Source organism: Macaca thibetana, chromosome 4 (genome assembly GCF_024542745.1).
Source record: "Macaca thibetana thibetana isolate TM-01 chromosome 4, ASM2454274v1, whole genome shotgun sequence".
Classification (NCBI taxonomy): domain Eukaryota; kingdom Metazoa; phylum Chordata; class Mammalia; order Primates; family Cercopithecidae; genus Macaca; species Macaca thibetana.
In genome coordinates this window covers 29389974-29409909 of record NC_065581.1, presented here as the reverse complement: position 1 = coordinate 29409909, position 19936 = coordinate 29389974, and the positions used below count along the sequence as shown (strand labels likewise).

At 44.3% G+C, this 19936-nt stretch overlaps 1 protein-coding gene across 1 annotated transcript in view; it reads right to left on the bottom strand.

Annotated features, from left to right (window-relative positions):
• The window catches only part of LOC126953085 (mamu class I histocompatibility antigen, alpha chain F-like), a 245625-nt gene that overhangs the window by 216242 nt on the left and 9447 nt on the right, over positions 1-19936 (bottom strand). The gene's annotated exons all lie outside the window — the stretch shown is intronic.

Sequence of the window (19936 nt, the reverse complement as noted above, 5' to 3'; positions counted from 1 at the left end):
TTGGGATTTGTTAGTTTCTTGTCCCCAAAGAATGTTTTTAGGGAAGTCATGAGATGAACGTCAGGAGTGCTCAGAGAGGCAAGGTTGGAGGAAGAGAGACCAGCAAGGGCAGCAACTAACTGTGTCAGTCAACACAGGCAGCAGGGACAGAGCCAGCATACAGGACACGCTCTCCAGCCTTCACATCACTTGCCAGTTTCCTCAGTGTCACAGGGGAGAGTGAGATCTGGAATGGAAGCCTTTCTCTCACCTCTGGGCTCAGCTGAGAATTGCAAGGGTGAGACCAGCATTGGTACCAGGTTCCAAAAATAGACTTCCCAATCTTAAGGCAAGTATGCCTCCTCAAATAAGGAAAAAAGGCTCAATTTAGAGCCGTGCCTTCCAATGCAGCAATCACTGCCTGCAAGTGGCCACTTAAAATTAATTACAATTAAATACATTAAAAATTTGGTTTCTTGATTACACTAGCCATGTTTCAAATGCTCAATAGCACTACAGTTAGTGGTTATCTCATCAGACAACACAAATGCAGAACATTTACATCGTCACAAAAAATTATATTAGGGAACACAAAAATTTATATTGGGCAGCAAGGGGTGGAAACACAACTGAGACATACATTTCTGCTTTTGTCCGAGATGGGTGTAAGGAGCTAGAAGGACAGATTATGGTCAGTTGAATCTGGGAACTGCTTATTCTTTCACCCTGCAAGGCAGCTGGCATTTGGGCACAAGCAATGCTTGGCTACTCTGGTGCTGTGTGGTTGAAAGTCAAGATTGCACGGGTGGATCCCATGGAAAAAGTGGCCGCTGTGGATCCCTGGCTTTTTACTAAGTGGGGATTTTCTCCTTCAAAAACCTAAAATGTCCTGGGACGCTCTTTCTCCCTGATGCATATTCAGGTAGGAGAGTTATGCACAAGATGTTTCTGGGCAGGGTTTGGGGGCAGTAGGATGTATGCAAGTGTCCAGCACTAAGCAAGCTGTCAAAAGCTGGATGGGAGATCAGGATGAGGGTGGAGGCATGTGGGAGCAGGGAGGGTCAGGAGCCTGCTGAGCCATCGCAGCCACTTTGGAGAAATCACAGCATCTCTGAAAACAACAGCAACAAAAAACTAACCACCTTACTGAGATCTTCTATGTGCTGTGGTTCTAAGTGGTTTACTTGCATTAACACCTTTAGTCCTCACAACAACAAAACAAATATTGAACTATTATCACCCATATCTTACAGGGGAGAAAAGGGAGGTACAAAAGAGGTAAAGGAACTTGCTAAAGTCACACCACTAGGGAGTGGAAGAGCTGGGATTTCAAGCCAGGCTTTCTAGTCCTAGAACTGGCTCTTTTAACCACCACAATACAAGACCTCTGAAGAGCTCAGCTTATTTACTTTCATGCCCTCAACTGCCTCAAATCTCCTGAAAGGGAGGATTCCTGGAGCTGTGAGAGCAGTCCCTTGGCTGATGTGGTCTTTGGGCAAAGGTGATATATACAAGGGAAGTAGAGAGGGGCCACCAGCAAAATGAAGCCAGTGCTGTTGCCACTTGCAGAAATCTGGGGTGTAGGGGCCGGGCGCAGTGGCTCATGCCTGTAATGCCAGCACTTTGGGAGGCCAAGGCAGGCAGATTACCTGAGGTCGGGAGTTCGAGACCAGCCTGACCAACATGGAGCAACCCTGTCTCTACTAAAAATACAAAAATTAGCCAGGCGTGCTGGCATGCACCTGTAATCCCAGCTACTTGGGAGGCTGAGGCAGGAGAATCCTTTGAACCCGGAGGCGGAGATTGCGGTGAGCCGAGATTGCGCCATTGCACTCCAGCCTGGGCAACAAAAGCGAAACTCCGTCTCAAAATAAAATAAAAAATAAAATAAAATAAAATAAAAAGAAATCTGGGGTATAGGAACACCAGGTATTGCCAGGAATAGAGCTTGGTGTAGATGTGTCCAAGAAGTGAAACTACCCTGTGTCACCCTGGGAGCTGCTCATTTCTTTCAGCATTTAAATGTTATTTTAATTGATTTTGTATAGCATATGTTATGAGATCCTGCAAGCATTCTTGAGTTGCCTCTTTTTTTTTTTTTTTTGAGACAGGGTCTCTCTGTCACACAGGCTGGAGAACAGTGGCGTGATCAGGGCCCACTGCAGCCTTGACCTCTCAAGTTTAAGCGATCCTTATGCCTCAACCTCCCGAGTAGCTGAAACTACAGGTATATGCCACCATGCCTGGCTAAATGGAAACTTCTTTCCTTCTTTCCTTTCTCTTTCTTTCTTTCTTTCTTTCTTTCTTTCTTTCTTTCTTTCTTTCTTTTCTTTCTCTTTCTTTCTTTCTTTCTTTCTTTCTTTCTTTCTTTCTTTCTTTCTTTCTTTCTTTCTTTCTTTCTTTCTTTCTTTCTTTCTAGAGATGGGGTCTTGCTGTGTTGCACAGGCTGGTCTCAAACTCCTGGACTCAAGTGATCCTCCTGCCTCAGCCTTCTAAAGTGTTGGGATTACAGCCTGAGCCACCACACCCAGCTCAATTTTCTTCCAGTGTTGCTGTCCTCAGTAATTTTAGCTTAATCTGCATTTCTCACCATGTCCAATGACAGACCATGTACACAGTAATATATTCAGAGTGACACACTGAATACAATAAATGTGTGTGGTAATTTTTTTTAACATGCTGTATCCTGTCCATATGTGAAATAGTAAGCACTCAATAAATGATAACTTTCCTACATTAAATACCCAGCAACAGTACTGTATAAGGTTTTCCAGATAATCTGTAAAATATATATCTTTACATTATTTATCTGTTATCAGAAGTGATAATAGACACACTGTTTTGATTCTTGTTGTCCACTTAATTCATAATTCCACGTTAATAAATATATAATATAGCTTTTTTGTACTTTTGAAAATTGATTCTAAGCCAGGCATGGTGACATGCACTTGTTGAGCCCATGAGAGAGAGGCTGCAGTGAGCACTGATCATGCTGCTGCACTCCAGCCTGTGCGACAGAGTGAGACCCTATCTCAAAAACATTAAAAAAGTAAAAATTGATTCTTGTAAAGTAACATACTTTGAAAATCTCAGCCATCCAAAGCCAATCTGTATTTTCTCTAAATTCTTCCATATTTGCATATATGCCACTAGAGGGCGCTCCATGAAAGTCACTGACCTGTGAGGGCTGAAAGTAGCGCTCACACATCCCTCCGTCTCCCTCCTCCCACCTGTTTTACATAAATGGTAACAATTTATCTTGAAGCTCTTTCCTTATCAGTACCTAAAGAACATCCTTGTTATTTTTATACAGCTTACAATATTTTATTGGATGAATATAATATAGTTATTTAAGTAGCTTCCCAAGACATTTAGGCTGTTTCAGTTTTTTAAATATCTATTTTTACTAGGTTGAAGCAAAAATGTACTCAATTAACTTAAATCAATACATATTTAAAAGCAAGTGCTATGTGTCATACTTTATATTAGGCCCTGATTATAAGAGTTTAAGCAAGACAGACAAGATTCTTGCCTTCATGACTTATATTCCAGTTGTACTGCAGTTATATTCCAGTTATATGTTACCTAAAGGCACAAATAGATACATGTCAGGCCATCATTTTCAACCTTTTTGTTCTTACATATAATTTGTCAGTGTAGCCGGGCGAGGTGGCGGGCGCCTGTAGTCCCAGCTACTCGGGAGGCTGAGGCAGGAGAATGGCGTAAACCCGGGAGGCGGAGCTTGCAGTGAGCTGAGATCTGGCCACTGCACTCCAGCCTGGGCGACAGAGCGAGACTCCGTCTCAAAAAAAAAAAAAAAAAAAAAATTTGTCAGTGAATATCAGTCTACTAAGGCCAGCTATATATTTTGAGGGGCAAAATGAAACTATGGAGCTCCTTGTTTAATAGCAGGAAAAGGCCAGGTGCAGTGTCTCATGCCTGTAATCCCATCACTTTGGGAGGACCAGGTTGGAGGATCACTTGAACCCAGAAGCTCGAGTACAGCCTGGACAAGATAGTGAGACCCCATCTCTAATTAAATAAATCTATTAAAATATAATAAAATAGAAAATAAAAAGCAGGAAAAAAAAGCCTTTTCTTTTCTTTTTTTTTCTCTTTTTTCTGTGGTTCCACTGTCAACCTATTATGTGGGGTTTCTTTCTTTTTTTCTTTCTTTCTTTCTTTCTTTCTTTTCTTTTCTTTTCTTTTTTTTTTTTTTTTTTTTTTTTTTTTTTTTTTTTTTTTTTTTTTGAGACGGAGTCTTCTGTTGCCCAGGTTGGAGTGCAGTGGCGCAATCTCGGCGCACTGCAAGCTCCGCCTCTGGGTTCAAGCCATTCTCCTGCCTCAGCCTCTGGAGTAGCTGGGACTACAGGCGCCCGCCACCATGCCCGGCTAATTTTTTTTTTTTTGTATTTTTAGTAGAGACGGGGTTTCACTGTGTTAGCCAGGATGGTCTCGATCTCCTGACCTCATGATCCGCCGACCTCGGACTCCCAAAGTGCTGGGATTACAGGCGTGAGCCAACGTGCGTGGCCTTTTTTTTTTTTTTTTCTTTTTTATTTAATGTCACACTCCTTCAAGCACAGGAGTACCTAGGGGGAAGTGCAGATCTTCACAAGTGCCTATCCATTTGGCAAGGGAGGTGTGTATGCCTGACCTCCCCCATCATTTCCGCTGTGCCCAGGCCCCTGCTGGGAGCGAGCCTACACATAAGGTGGTGGAGCCGGCAGCTGAAAACCAGTGCTGGGGAGCTTGGGAGGCATGGGGAGCAGGACCTCGTTTGGGCTAAGGCTCCATGAGTCTCTAGCCCATGTTCTGCTTTCTCATCGGACCTCATTATAAGACACAAATTGAAAGATAAAATTATTAAGAATTTCAAGACAGGAACCACAGAGCTTTAGAACCCAAACACAGTATTCCCTTCTAAGTATGGGGCCCTTGTGTGACTGCCCTGGTCACTCACCCATGAAGTTTACTCTGCTTTATACACAGAATAGTTTGTTCAGAGAGCATATTTTTTGGCAATTTCAATAAATATTGATAAATTGCCCTACACAAAGTTGTACACTTCACTGTACCCTGGCTTTCTCCTTAGTGAGTGAGGGAATAATATCATCCACCTCACCAGGGTTATCATGAGAATTCCATGAATGAGTCCCTGTTAACTGTGAATAGTACACAGTAACCACTCAGTAAATGCAGTCATTAGCTCTTACATGCAGTGATTTTTTTTCCTGGAACTCCCTCTAGTGGCATAAATATAAAGAGGAATTCATTTTTTCTTTTCTACTTTTGTGGCGGTTATTTCCCATATTTGTGTGTTTAAATTGGTCTAGATATTCCACTGAGGCTCAATGACTGATAGACTATAAAATGTCTAATTTACATCAATTTAGCCAGATGCTTCCTAGGTAGGTCGGAGAAATGAGAACACTGATCCGAATCAATGTGAGGCAGCTCCCAGCAAGTAAGCGCTTGTAGCATGTGTGAGCACTGGTGCTGTGGTGAATGAAGCCAGGGGCTGCTCTTTCATACCGGTTTATTTCTTTCTCTTTTTTTTCTTTTTCTTTTCTTTTCTTTTTATGAGACTGAGTTTCGCTCATGTTGCCCAGGCTGGAGTGCAATGGCACCATCTTGGCTCACTGCAACCTCCGCCTCCCGGGTTCAAGGGATTCTCCTGCCTCACTCTCCTTAGTAGCTGGGACTACAGGCACCGGCCACCATGCCTAGCTAATTTTTTGTATTTTAGTAGAGATAGGGTTTCACCATATTGGTCAGGATGGTCTCGATCTCCTGATGTCGTGATCCACCTGCGTCGTCCTCACAAAATGCTGGGATTGCAGGCGTGAGCCACCGTGCTCGGCCATACTGGTTTATTTCTTTAAGTAACACATACAGTGTAGAAAAATTGGAAACGATATGGAAAAATGTAGACAACAAAAGACTAATGATGTTGGGCCAAAGGTTTAAATTTTATCTATCAACATTTTTTCCATTTTTGTGTATTCCCTATTATTAATCTGAGATTCACCAATATTTTTATCTTTCAAAAGGGAAAACATTCAGCTTCTTATGAGTCAAGTGAGTCAGGCGCTGAGACTTGCCCCTCCCCCTCACCCCCCTCACTCCGTCACCAAATGGGAATGGGTTTGCGCTGATTTTAACCAAAATGCTATGGGTTGTCCTGTGGAAGAGGCTTTGGGCTGTTCTGTAGGTCCCCGTGGGGTAGAACAGTTGGATGCGAGACTCTGAAGGCAGATTTCAGCTCAAAAGAAAGAATTTTCCCTCCTTCAGAGCTGTCCAACCGTGGTGGGAATGAGTGGGAGCTGCGGGAGTGAGCTTCCCATTCCTGGATTTTCCAGCCAACCAAGAACTGGAGGTTAGGCCACATTATCCCAATATTTTTGCCTAGCTGTAGGATGATACAAGAATATAAATTTTCCTTCCCCATCTTCTCCTGCTTTTCCTCGCCTCCTTGCCATTTCTTTGGCTCCTTCGCTTTTCGCCACCTAGCTGCGGGATATTGCGGGGTAAGGGTCAGGAAGCTCTCCCAATCTGACCCGCAACAGCTGACGTCACGGCTTCACCACCGAGAATTGGTTGCCAGGAGCCTTTGGGGGCGGAGAATAAGGCGCCGATTACAAACAGGTCAAAGAGAGGTGTATGCGAGCGGCCCAGTGACACCCGGTTCCTACGCGCAGAGTCTTTCTTGCCTTTCGCATCAGACACACTGCCCTTGGTTACGTGCTTTTTCTCCGCTGCCTGCTTCGTTTATCTGCTTTAACCCAGCCTGGGCTAGGTAGGCCTGAAGCCTATAATGTTGCTTGGCTGTTGCTCAGGAGAAGAAAGGCCCAGGTGGCCAGTTTGGCAACTGGCTCAGGCCCTGTGAGCACCCACCTGGTGATGGTCCTTCTGTCACTACGTAGTCGCTCCGACGCCAGGAAAGCGCGGTGGTGGCCATTTTGGAACTGGGCAACTTACTTCCCCAGTCATCGTGGGGTCTGGCCACCACAGTATTTTTTTTTTTGTTCTGGCAGAGGACACTTTATGGAGGGATAATTATGTAGCCTAGAATTTCTAGAGTTGTTTCAGGACTCATAATATCCTCATTCCAGAATATGGGAATATAGAAACTTGGAATACTCAGATGCAAATCCCAGCGCCACCCTTTCCTAACTGATTGAGGAACACATCTGACTCCAGTCTGTGGTCCTGTGGAAAGACCTGTGACCCTGGGCAAAGACCTTAAAGAAATCTCTATTTAACTGTAAAATGATAATTCTGTCACTCACCTCATGGCGCTGATGTAAGGATTAAATGAGACAAGGTACATAAAGTGCTTAGGCCTGTGTCTGGTTCCCCCAAAAAACATAACACCTCTTGTGCAGCACTTGTGGGCAGAATGTTAGCCAGTGAGGGCAGGACTTTGTCTTATTTTCCCTGTGCCCTCCTGGGCATTGAATAGTGAGGGATAGTAATAGAATAAGTTTGCTGAAAGAATGAATGACAAAGAATCCCCGCCTGTAGGTCTTCAGCCTTTGTAGTCTATTCTCTTTTAGGCTGTGGGCTCTCCCTCAGGCATCTTCTTGCCACTCTAACCCCTCTAGGCTGATAATTACATTTTTACTTGCTCTAGGTCACAGCAACCTGTTAACTAAGAGATTAGGATTTTGATTAGTATTTTTTACTTTTTTTTTTTTTTTTTTTTTGGAGACATGGTTTCACTCTTGGAGTGCAGTGGCCTGATCTTGGCTCACTGCAACCTCTACCTTCCAGGTTCAAGCGATTCTCCTGCCTCAGCCTCCTGAGTAGCTGGGATTACAGGCGCCCACCACCACACCTGGCTAATTTTTGTATTTTTAGTAGAGACGGCGTTTCTCCATGTTGGTCAGGCTGTTCTCGAACTCCTGGCCTCGTGATCTGCCCGCCTCAGCCTCCCAAAGTGCTTGGATTACAGGCGCGAGCCACGGCGACCGGCCTGGAAGATTTTTGTTTATTTGTTTTTTGTTTTGAGACGGAGTTTCGCTCTGTCTCCCAGGCTGGAGTGCAGTGGCGCGATCTCGGCTCACTGCAAGCTCCGCCTCCCGGGTTTACGCCATTCTCCTGCCTCAGCCTCCCGAGTAGCTGGGACTACAGACGCCTGCCAGCACGCCCGGCTGACTTTTTGTATTTTTAGTAGAGGCGTTGTTTCACCGTGTTAGCCAGTATGGTCTCGATCTCTTGACCTCGTGATCCACCCACCTCGGCCTCCCAAAGTGCTGGGATTACAGTCGTGAGCCACCGCGCCCGGCCGGAAGATTTTTAGTATGCTTCTTGAAACTGTCGGTTCAGTTACTGACTTACTAACACCACAAAAGCTGAACTAGCTCAGTTATTAGTCTGTTAATGCTATTCTCTCAGAGAAGGAGGAGGACTTGGTAAGGAGCTAGTAAACCATAAAGAGACTGGGTCCTTAAAATTTGTGAGTGGGCTTGAATGTGGATATGTGTGTGTCTGCGGGGGTGGGGGGTGGGGGGGGTAGACGTGGGTGTGGTGGTTTTGAGCTGGTTATGGTTAGCCTTCTGGGGTGGCCTTGAGACATGAAAGGGATTTCAACTAGCCCAGCACAGCTTTCTGCCTGACCAGAGTTAGCCAGGACCATACATTATTGCATTCAAATCAGGGCAAGGAAACTGCCTCAAGGTTTACCCAAAACGGATCATTTTTATTTTATTTATTTATTTATTTTTATTTTTTGAGACGGAGTCTAGCTCTGTCGCCCAGGCTGGAGTGCAGCGGCAGGATCTCGGCTCACTGAAACCTCCGCCTCCTGGGTTCCAGCAATTCTCCTGCCTCAGCCTCCCGAGTAGCTGGGATTACAGACGCCCGCCACCACGTCCAGCTAATTTTTGTATTTTTAGTAGAGACGGGGTTTCACTGTGTTGGCCAGGCTTGTCTCCAACTTCTGAACTCGTGATCTGCCCACCTTGGCCTCCCAATGTGCTGGCATTACAAGCGTGAGCCACCGCGCCCGGCCGATAATTTACTTTTTATTGCATACACCACCTGATATATTTTCACAGTGAGCATATGCCCTTTATAATAATGATTTTTTGTTGTTTAAGCTACAAACAAACCTGAAAAAATACTTGCTTTTTAGAAATGCTGATCGAGACCATTTCTGAAACCTAAATTTGCCTTGTAACTAGTACCATCTAGTGGTCAAACTGAGCTATTGCGCTGAGGTTGGACACAGGAAGCTAAGGGAAGACAGAGATGTGGAAAGTTCAACAGGGGTATGCTATGGAATAGGGTGATAGAATTTTGTGGATGACATACCAACATCACTTGCTGAAGTTGTGTAGAGTTTATTCTTACTGACACAGTAATCCAGAAATTAACTCACATCTAATGACTTGGTGGTATAGCATACCAACACTTTAATGCCAGTCACTGGAGAAAAAGTGTGTTCTATAGCATTTTCACATTCCAAAAACATCTGTCTATGATTGTATTTATTTCTCACAATAGTATGTGAGTTAAGGAGATCAAATAGTTTTATTCCTATTTTACAGATGATGAAATTGAGGCCAGACGGGTTGTGACAGGCTCAATCAAGGTCAGTCAGGTAACCGTTGTCAGGGCCAGACCAGACTGGCATTCTTTTTCAGGTGTTTCTGCTGCAGTTGGGGGCAGAGATACGCAGGCTTAACTTTTATAAATATAAAAGAGATGCTTTATTGGGAAACATGAAGTAGTGGTTCGCTGAGTTTTTTGTGCCATTTCTTAGCCTTTTTGTTTTATACAATTTTTTATTTGCCCCAACCTGAACTCTATGTTTGGAGAGGTGATTTTCAGCAACTAAGCTAAATTTATGTATAATTTGTTCCTTTTTCTTTTATTAGTCAAACATGTTTTAACTTGTAACTTTTCTTCTAAAGTCAGTATCATGTGTATACATATGCAAATAATTCCACTTCAAGGTAAGGAAACTTTAAGGATATTTTAATTAGTGCTCACAACAAATATGTGTATCTCTTCTGATTTTTAAATAATAAAGATGGAGCATGACTATCTTATTCTGTTTCTGTATTCCAGTTTTAAAATCATTGGCTGGGGGCAGTGGCTCATGCCTGTAATCCCAGGACTCCGGGAGGCTGAGGCAGGCGGATCACTTGAGGCCAGGAGTTTGAGATCAGCCTGGCCAACATGGCAAAACTCTGTTTCTATCAAAAATACAAAAAAAGCTGGGCATGGTGACATGCACCTGTTGTTCCAGCTCCTTGGGAGGCTGAGATGGAAGGATTGCTTGAGCCTGGTTGACACAGTGAGACCCCCCATCTCAAAAAAAAGAAAGAAAGGAAGAAAAAAGAAAAAAAAATCACCATACCACACTGTAGGAGCTGCCCTATTCCATTGTAGCAGGACGAGCCACAGACAAAACTCCTCAGACACCGGATTAAAGAAGGAAGAGGTTTTTTATTCGGCCGGGAGCGTCCGCAGACTCGCGTCTTAAGAGCCGAGCTCTCTTGGCCGGGCGCGGTGGCTCAAGCCTGTAATCCCAGCACTTTGGGAGGCCGAGACGGGCGAATCACGAGGTCAGGAGATCGAGACCATCCGGGTTAATACGGTGAAACCCCGTCTCTACTGAAAAGTACAAAAAACTAGCCGGGCGAGGTGGGGGGCGCCTGTAGTCCCAGCTACTTGGGAGGCTGAGGCAGGAGAATGGCGTGAACCCGGGAGGCGGAGCTTGCAGTGAGCTGAGATCTGGCCACTGCACTCCGGCCTGGGTGACAGAGCGAGACTCCGTCTCAAAAAAATAAAAAAAAAAAACAAAAAAAAAACCAAAAAACAAAGAGCCGAGCTCTCCGAGAAAGAAATACTTGGCCGTTTTAAAGGCTTACAACTTTAACGGGTCCACGTGAAGGGGTCGTGATAAATCGAGCAAGCGTGGGAAACGTGACTGGGGGCTACGTGCATCAGCTAACAGAACAAAAAGTTTTACAATGCTTTTTTCATACAGTGTCTGGAATTTACAGATAACACAAGTAGTTTAGGCCAGGGATTGATATTATTATTACTTTGTTTAACTCCTAGGACTGGGTGGTGGTGCCAAGGTTGTCTGGCTATTTATCTTACTTTTGTTTCTTTCTCACTTTCCTCCTGTCTTGAGAACTAGGCAAGGTGGGGGGAGGAGGGCAGCAGGAGTAGTAATGGTCTCCTTCCTTACCATAAATATTTATTGACTAAATGAGAAATCTTACAGCCAGATCAGTTTCTATTGCACACCTGTAATATTTTTAATGGTAGTTATGGAAGGTGATACTAAATAACAATAATATTTTCTGGACCAGGCATGGTGGCTCACCCCTGTAATCCCAGTATTTTAGGCGGGAGGGTCACTTGAGGTCCAGAGTTCAAAACCAGCCTTGCCAACATGGGGAAACCCCGTCTCTACTTCAAATACAAAACTTAGCCAGGCATGGTGGTGCACGCCTATAATCCTAGCTACTGGGAAGGCTGAGGCACAAGAATTGCTTGAACCCTGGAGGCAGATATTGCAGTGAGCTGAGATCGCACCAGTGCACTCCAACCTGGGTGATATATGTATATATATGTAAATATATATATTTATTTTTCTTATGAGCCCCTTAAGAATAATATCAATACACAGGGAGAAAAAAAGCATTCCAAGATTTTTGTTGTTGTTGTTTGTTTTGTTTTTGTTTTTGTTTTTGAGATGGAGTCTCGCTCTGTGGGCCAGGCTGGAGTGCAGTGGCGTGATCTCGACTCACTGCAAGCTCCGCCTCCTGGGTTCACGCCATTCTTCTGCCTCAGCCTTCCGAGTAACTGGGACTACAGACGCTCGCCACCACGCCCAGCTAATTTTTTTGTATTTTTAGTAGAGACGGAGTTTCACCATGTTAGCCAGGATGGTCTTGATCTCCTGACCTCGTGATCCACTCCCCTCGGCCTCCCAAAGTGATGGGATTACAGGTGTGAGCCACCATGCCCGGCCTCCAAGGTATTTTTTATTTTTTTGAGACGGAAGTCTCACTCTGTCGCCCAGGCTGGAGTGCAGTGGCCGCATCTCAGCTCACTGCAAGCTCCGCCTCCCGGGTTTACGCCATTCTCCTACCTCACCCTACCAAGTAGCTGGGACTACAGGCGCCCGCCACCTCGCCCAGCTAATATTTTGTATTTTTTAGTAGAGACGGGGTTTCACCGTGTTAGCCAGGATGGTCTCGATCTCCTGACCTCGTGATCCGCCCGTCTCGGCCTCCCAAAGTGCTGGGATTACAGGCTTGAGCCACCGCGCCCGGACTCTTTTTTTTTTTTTCTCAAGATGGCGTCTTGCTCTGTCGCCTAGGCTGGAGAGCAATGGCGTGAACTCGGCTCACTGCAACCTCCAACTCTGTGGTTCAAGCGATTCTCCTGCCTCAGCCTCCTGAGTAGTTGGGATGACAGGTGTCCACTACCACACCTGGCTAATTTTGGTATTTTTAATAGAGATGGGGTTTCACTATGTTGGTCAGGCTGGTCTCAAACTCCTGACTTGGTGATCTGCCCACCTTAGCCTCCCAAAGTGCTGGGATTACAGGTGTGAGTCACCGCACCCAGCCTTTTTTCTCTTCTCCTTCTCCTCCTCCCCTCCTCATCGTCTTCTTCTTCCTCCTCGTCCTCTTCTTCCTCCTCGTCCTCTTCTTCCTCTCGTCCTCGTCGTCGTCCTCCTCCTTCTTTTTTAAAATAGAGACAGGTTTTTGCCATGTTGGCCTCAAACTCCTAGGCTCAAGCAATCTGCCTGCCTCAGCCTCCCAAAGTAGTGGGATTACAGGTGTCAGCCACTGAGCCAGGCCTAAAACTTTTTATTTTCTAAAGCTGAAATAACTTCAAGATAAAATTTAGAAATATCGTGACCCCTTGGGGCCCAGAGAAGAAAATCACTCAGGAGTTAAAATTAAGAGAAGGGTCAGGCACAGTTGTGAGTGCTGTAGTCCCAACTACTCAGGAGGCTGAGCAGGGAGAATTGGTTGAGGCCAGGAGTTCAAGAGCAGCCTGGGCAATAGAGTGAGACCTGTCTTTTAAAAAAGTAAAAATAGGCCAGGCGTGGTGGCTCACACCTGTAAACCCAGTACTTTGGGAGTTTTGAGGTGGGCGGATCACCTGAGGTCAGGAGCTCGAGACCAGCCTGGGCAACATGATGAATCCCCATCTCTACTAAAAATACAAAAAATTAGCCGTGTGTGGTGGTGCACGCCCTGCAGTCCCAGCTACTCAGAAGGCTGAGGCAGGAGAATCACTTGAACCCAGGAGGTAGCGGTTGCAGACAGCTGAGGTCGCACCATTGCTGCCTGGGCAACAAGAGTGAAACTCTACCAAAAAAAAAAAAAAAAAGTAAAAACAAAATCACGAGGAATGGTTGGAGGAGCCCAGCCCATTCTATTTGTGCCTCTATTTTGAGCCATTTCATCCTCTTCCCTGACCAGTTCATCCATCATCCCTCCTCCCCATTAACCACCAGCTTACCTTTTACTCTTCAGTCTTAGAACCCACATTACCTTCAATCTTCTTTGTAAAATGTTGGTAAGAAGTTAACAAATTCAGGCCGGGGGTGGTGGCTTATGCCTGTAATCCCAGCACTTTGGGAGGCTGAGGTGGGAGGATCACTTGAGGTCAGGAGTTCTAGACCAGCCTGGCCAACATGGTGAAACCCCATCTCCACTAAAAGAACAAAATTAGCCAGGTGTGGTGGTGCACGCCTATAATCCCAACTACTCAGGTAGCCGAGGCACAAGAATTGCTTAAACCTTGGAGGCAGAAATTGCAGTGAGCCAAGCTTGCACCACTACACTCCAGCCTGGGTGACAGAACAAGACTTTAAAAAAAAAAAAAAAAAAAAAGTGAAACTCAATTTCAGGAATGCTTTCTTAATACATTTATCCTGCTGTTTTCCATTTTTCCCATAGTGGAAAATAGAAAATAGAATGGCATCACTTGAGTTCAGCATAGGGAAAGAAATTTCAAACAGGGCATAAGTTCTAGGATTTAGAACAGCTAATGCAGGAGTAGAATTAAAGAAGATACCCCATGTAGCCTAGCCCGCTAGCTGCTTGACAGTAACCAGGGATAACATGGGAACAGTTAAGGTTCTTCAGATCATGGTCCCTTTCTTTTTCTTCTCCCCTCCCCCTTCCTTCCTTCCTTCCTTCCTTCCTTCCTTCCTTCCTTCCTTCCTTCCTTCCTTCCTTCCTTCCTTCCTTCCTTCCTTCCTTCCTTCCCTCCCTCTCTCCCTCCCCTCTTCCCTTCCTTTCCCTTCCTTTCCCTCCCCTCCCCTCCCCTCCCCCTCCCCTCTCCTTTCCTGTTCAGGCAGAATGAAAGTTTGCTGCAGGTACAAGTGAAAATTTTCCACCTGTATCCCTAGTTCTTAGCAGGATCTTGAGATAAGACCAAGGAGAATGATCCTTGGAAAAGTACTTTCTTAAGAGCAGCGAATGGCCGAACATGGTGGCTCATGCTTATAATCCCAGCACTTTGAGAGGCCAAGGCATGTGGATCCATCTGAGGTCAGGAGTTTGAGACTAGCCCGACCAACAATGTGAAACCCCATCTCTACTAAAAATGCAAAAACTAGCCGGGCGTGTTGGCAGGCGCCTGTAGTCCCAGCTACTCAGGAGACTGAGACAGGAGAATAGCTTGAACCTAGGAGGCGGAGGTTGCAGTGAGCTGAGACTGCACCACTACACTCCAGCCTGGGCAACGGAGCAAGACTCCATCAAAAAAAAAAAAAAAAAAGGCAGCGAGAAGAGAAGTAAGGCCCTCTTCCTGGTAACATCTTGCTCTACTCCTGTTCCCGATGTGGGCCACCATTAATGCCACTATGTGGAGCAGAATTTGTGCATGCACCAGAGATTATACTTGCAATGCTATCAAAATACTCATGGGTGGTGGGGGATGCACAGAGGTCCTGCCAGGTCTAATGCTGGTAAGGAAGCTTTAGTTTGCTAATGGTAAGGGCTACTGGGCAGTACAGTAAGGGTACTGAACATAGTAGCATCATGGACAGCAAAACGGCAGCACCTAAAAATAAGGCAAGTAAGTAAAGCTATTGCTAAAAGAAAATATTCAGATAAACACTGCTAAGTCTTTTTGGAGAGGGATTCTGCCTATGGCTCAGCCAAGGCCCCCTGCTCTATGGCAGGGTGAATCTTCTGAATCTTCTGCTAACAGAAATCTTACCCATGTAGTGATAACCCCAGTGGTTTAATCCATAGCAGCATTGCTGATATGCAGAGGACTCTCAGGGAGAGAGACCCCTGGGTGCCGTGAGGATGCTTTCCACATCTTGTCATTGGGCTGCACAGGGTCTTTGTGAGACACTGTGCAGATTATTAAACATGTCTGAGTTTCATTTTTCCCATTTTGCAAATGGGAAGAATAATATCTATATCAGAGAATGCTATAATGAGCAAGTGAGACAATCCAAGTAAAACACACAGCCCAAAACTGGTTATAGTAAAATAAATTCTATTATTATTATTATCCTGTAACTTATAGCGTGGCATGACTTAAATGTGTTTACAATGTGTCACTGTTATGGCCCATGGAACAAAGCATCCCATTTTACCAATACCTAGTAGGTCTTCAACAAACAACAAAGACCACTAGATTAATAGACTTGGAAACTGGTGTGATCATTCTGTACAATGGAATGAAACTCATCTCTGAGTCAGAAAATATGTAGCTCTTTTAGTGGGATAAAATGAGTCACATAGTCATAATCCCTGCCCTCCTGGAGTTTATGGTCTGGTCAGGAAGTCAAATGTAAATACACAATTCCATAGTTACCTTAATTACCACTGAGATAAGTTTTGTGTTTTTATTTTTATTTTGAGACAAGGTCTCTCTCTGTCACCCAGGCTGGAGTGCACTGGCGTGACTGTAGCTTACTGACCTTGACTTCCTAGCTGAAGTGATCCTCCTGCCTCAGCCTCCCAAGTAGCTGGGACTATAGGCTCATGCCACTACACTCGGCTAATATTTCCCATGTTACCCAGACTGAGATAAGTTCCTTCTTTCTTTTCTTTCTTTCTTTCTTTCTTTCTTTCTTTCTTTCTTTCTTTCTTTCTTTCTTTCTTTCTTTCTTTCTTTCTTTCTTTCTTTCTTTCTTTTTTCTTTCTCTCTTCTCTTTCTTTCTTTCTTTCTTTCTTTCTTTCTTTCTTTCTTTCTTTCTTTCTTTCTTTCTTTCTTTCTTTCTTTCTTTCTTTCTTCTTTCTTTCTTTCTTTCTTTCTTTCTTTCCCTCCCTCCCTCCCTCCCTCCCTCCCTCCCCCCCCCCCTTCCCTTCCTTCCTCCCCTCCCCTCCCCTCCCCTCCCCTCCCTCTCTTCTCGTCTCGTCTCGTCTCGTCTTGTCTCTTCTCTTCTCTTCTTTTCTTTCTCAGGGTCTCCCTCTGTCGCCCAGGCTGGAATGCAGTGGCATGATCTCAGCTCACTGCAATCTCCACCTCCCAGGTTCAGGCGATTCTCCCGCCTCAGCCTCCTGAGTAGCTGAGATTACAGGCATGCACCACCATGCCCGGCTAATTTGTGTATTTTTAGTAGAGATGGGCTTTCACCATGTTGGTCAGGCTGGTCTGGGACTCCAGACTTCAGCTATCTCCCTGCCTCGGCCTCCCAAAGTGCTGGGATCACGGGTGGAGGGGCGTGAGCCACCACACCTGGCCTCTTTTCTTTTCTTCTTGTTTCTTTCAAAACAATGACTACCATATGCCATATATGACAGTGGCTAGTGGGATTGGGGAAACAGGGTTCTAAGTCTGGGGAATTCAGGGGAGGCTTTACTGAGGAGGCGCCGTTAAAACTGTTAGTAGCATGAAAATGGTGTGGGGTGAGGAGGTTGAAAAGGGCACCACGCCCAGGCAGAGGGAGCTGGGTGTGTTTGGTTTCTGAGTTGAAAGTTAAGGAAGTTAAAAGAACAGCAATTAGACTACCATGGCTGGAGCACTGTGAGTGAGGGGGAGAAGGACCTGAGACTTGACTTTGAGGCCAACCTGTGGTATTTATTGGCTGTGTGATCTTACGAAGTTCATTCAAACTTTCTGAGCTTCGGTTTTCCTATCTGACAAATGGAGATATTATCTTATAGAAACAACTGAAAGAATTAGGAGAGCTAATGTGAGAATTCTTTGTAAATTATGCACCAGTAAGGTATTCAGTTTCTGTGCAGATCTAAGTGTAACAAATACTGAAAGCATCTGAAGGTGTGTATGAGTCATGTCTGCTTTTTAGGTCTTCAGAGTGATGGCTTAGAAAGACAGGCAAGGAAGAGTAAACTCAGCAGGTGTTTGTTTACTCTCAATTGCTAAAAGTCAAGCTTGCTTCACATCTGTTCCAGGCTTTCCCTCCACTGGGACTCAGTGGTTCCTATGGTTCTCTGGACTAGGGTAAGATTCATCTGACCTGCTGTAATAGGGTCATGGATGTGACATGATCAGGTTTTCATCCGTGGCCTTTATGGGGATCCTTACTGGCATTTAAAAAATTATTTTAGTTTATTTTATTTTGAGAGGGAGTCTTGCTCTGTCACCCAGGCTGGAATGCAGTGGTGGGATCTCGGCTCACTGCAACCTCTGCCTCCCAGGTTCAAGCAATTCTCCTTCCTCAGCCTCCCCTGTAGCTGGGATTACAGGCACCTGCTACCACACCCAACTAATCTTTTGTATTTTTGGTAGAGACAGCATTTTGCATTTTTGGTAGAGACGGGGTTTTGCCATGTTGCCCAGACTGGTCTCGGACTCCAGTTCAAGCGATCCACCCGCCTCAGCCTCCCAAAGTGCTAGGATTATAGGCGTGAGCCACCGCGCCCAGCCCTTTTCCTGGCATTTTTACCATATTTCCATGAATAGAATTTCTAGTCTGTTGCCTCAGATTTGTTCATTTGACTCCTAAAACATTTATCTGTAAATATTTCTCATGTTTATAAACAGTTTCACATATCCTTTTCTGCAATTCCAAAATTCACAATACTCTGAAAACCAAAATTTTGTAAGTCATTTGGTGGCAAAGCCTGGCCTGACTTGCATTCATTCTGTGACAAAACGAGATGTGAAGCTATTTATAGTCTTTCTTTACCTCACCTAGCGTAAATAGCCATACATTTAACGTGAAAATATATTTGTGCTTAATATGGGCTTTAGATCTGCATACACATATTAAATGATAGATTTTTGAGTACTGTGTAGCTTCTAATAGAAAAATCTGGGTGATATATCCTTTTACTCTGAGTATTATTTGATTAGTATGCTTTGAATAAGCGAACAATCATTTTAGTATTTGAACAGAATATGACGAGAGAAAGAAATCTATTGCAGCAAAATGAACAAACAAAACCCCTAGCAACCAATTACATACACACATTATGATGCATATGTTTTTCAGATTAGTATGAATAATTAATTGTAGATATTCATACCAGTATATACTTAATTACACATGTTTAATTAAATATAATACTTATTTTGAGATCTTAAAATGCTTACTAAATTTGTGTTTATGAGAACTGAGCCTTTCTTTTTTCTTTTTTTTTTTTTTTTTGAGATACTTTTGCTTGTTGCAATGGCACAATCTCGGCTCACTGCAACCTCCAGCTCCTGGGTTCAAGCAATTCTCCTGCCTCAGCCTCCCAAGTAGCTGGGATTACAGGCATGCATCACCACGGCCGACTAATTTTGTATTTTTAGTAGAGATGTGGTTTCTCCATGTTGGTTAGGCTGGTCTTGAACTCCTGATCTCAGGTGATCCGCCCACCTAGGCCTCCCAAAGTGCTGGGATCACAGGCGTGAACAACGGCGCCTGGCTGGAGAACTGAACTTTTTCTAAGTCTGTTAACATGACCTCATAATCCTGTAGATGAATGGACAAAGAAGCTTTCTATTTTCCTTTTTGTTTCTTAGGTTAATCAGATTTAATTACATTGTGTTCATTCACTTATTATATAAAGGTGTACTTATTGAGAAATTATTTCTAGAGGCAACTTCACAGTGTCAACGTTGTAATCTGGTTATGGGCTCTGGGCACTCCTGAGACAGGGGTAGGATCCCCACTACCTCAGGGCTTCTTGTGGGTGAGGGTGGTTAAGTGTTAGCGAAGGTATTCATAATGTGGCTTTTTAATTTCACTGAAGTTTTATGACTCCCAAACTGGGCTCACCTGTACATGCCTGTAAAGACATGATAGAAATAGCTTCATGAGCTTCCTATGTCCTTTTATTGGCACGAAGAACTAAGGCCAGAAATGCCAAGAATGTACAACTGCTATGGTCTGAATGTTTGTGTTCCCCCAAAATTCATGTTCTGAAACCTAATCCCCAATGTGATGTGGTATTAAGTGGTGGGGACTTGTGTGAATGAGATTAGTGCCCTTCTACAAGAGGCCCCAGGGAGCTTGTTTGCCCTTTCTACCATGTGAAGACACAGCTAGATGGCAGATGGCAGATGGCAGTCTATGAGGAAGCCAGCCCTCACCAGACACTGAATCTGCCAGTAACTTAATCTTGGATTTCCCAGTCTCCAGAACTGTCAGAAATACATTTTTCTTGTTCATAAGTTACCCAGTATAAGAGATTTTGTTATAGCAGCCCAAATAGACGAAGACAGCAACCAAACTAGAATTGTGTGTGGGGAGCAATAGAGAGGGTTTATTAAAGAAAGATTTTCCCTTACTCTCTTTCTGGCTCAGTGATTCTGAGTGCCTGTGCCTATCAAGATGGGAAGAAAGAGAACATACAAATGGAAACTGAGGGGAAGGATCAAACAGTTTCACAAAAATATCCTATTTTAGTGATATTAAATATGATGGAAAGGGTTCAAAACCTCATTAAAAAGCCAGAGTGAATCCCAGAGTTTAAATAACTTCACATTTGAATAATAAACCTTTGCTCTATACATTTTTCTAAACAGCAAGAGCTGTTACAGGACAGAAAAC